This window comes from Diaphorina citri, unplaced genomic scaffold, assembly GCF_000475195.1.
Source record: "Diaphorina citri unplaced genomic scaffold, Diaci psyllid genome assembly version 1.1 scaffold64944, whole genome shotgun sequence".
Lineage (NCBI taxonomy): Eukaryota > Metazoa > Arthropoda > Insecta > Hemiptera > Psyllidae > Diaphorina > Diaphorina citri.
This window is the reverse complement of record NW_007442197.1, coordinates 1-410: the sequence shown is the minus strand read 5'-3', so window position 1 is coordinate 410 and position 410 is coordinate 1. Positions and strand designations below refer to the sequence as shown.

Sequence of the window (410 nt, the reverse complement as noted above, 5' to 3'; positions counted from 1 at the left end):
ACGCAAGCGAGAACTAGAGGGCACTGAAGAATGGGTAATGCCAACCCAAGAGGAACTTCTGGAGGAAGCTAAACTGACAGAGAAAGAAAACAAGAAGTGGGTTGGTAAGTAGACATGATCAAATTCGCGGAATAGGACTTTATGATTTGTTACCCCTTGTGGAAATCATTTTCAATTTTCCCTCTTTTTTTCACCAATTATTTATCAATGGCAGAGATTTTTGATTTTCTGTGTACTAATTTTGGTTTTTGGGTGAACTTTCTTCTTTCTTTGATGCTTCCATTCTTGACTCACCCTCTTTAAATCTAATTTTCTGTATACAGAGAGTTTTCTGAAAATGGAAATGGAGAAGCAGAAGAGAAACAAAATCGTGAAGAAGAAATACACGGGACCCACCATCACGTACTACT

At 37.8% G+C, this 410-nt stretch overlaps 1 long non-coding RNA gene across 1 annotated transcript; it reads left to right on the top strand.

Moving 5' to 3' along the window:
* On the top strand, positions 1–354 carry LOC113473699. The gene is made up of 2 exons (XR_003395607.1): positions 1–104; positions 324–354. It is a non-coding gene; the product is annotated as an uncharacterized LOC113473699 (long non-coding RNA).
* The last annotated feature ends 56 nt before the right edge of the window (positions 355–410 follow it).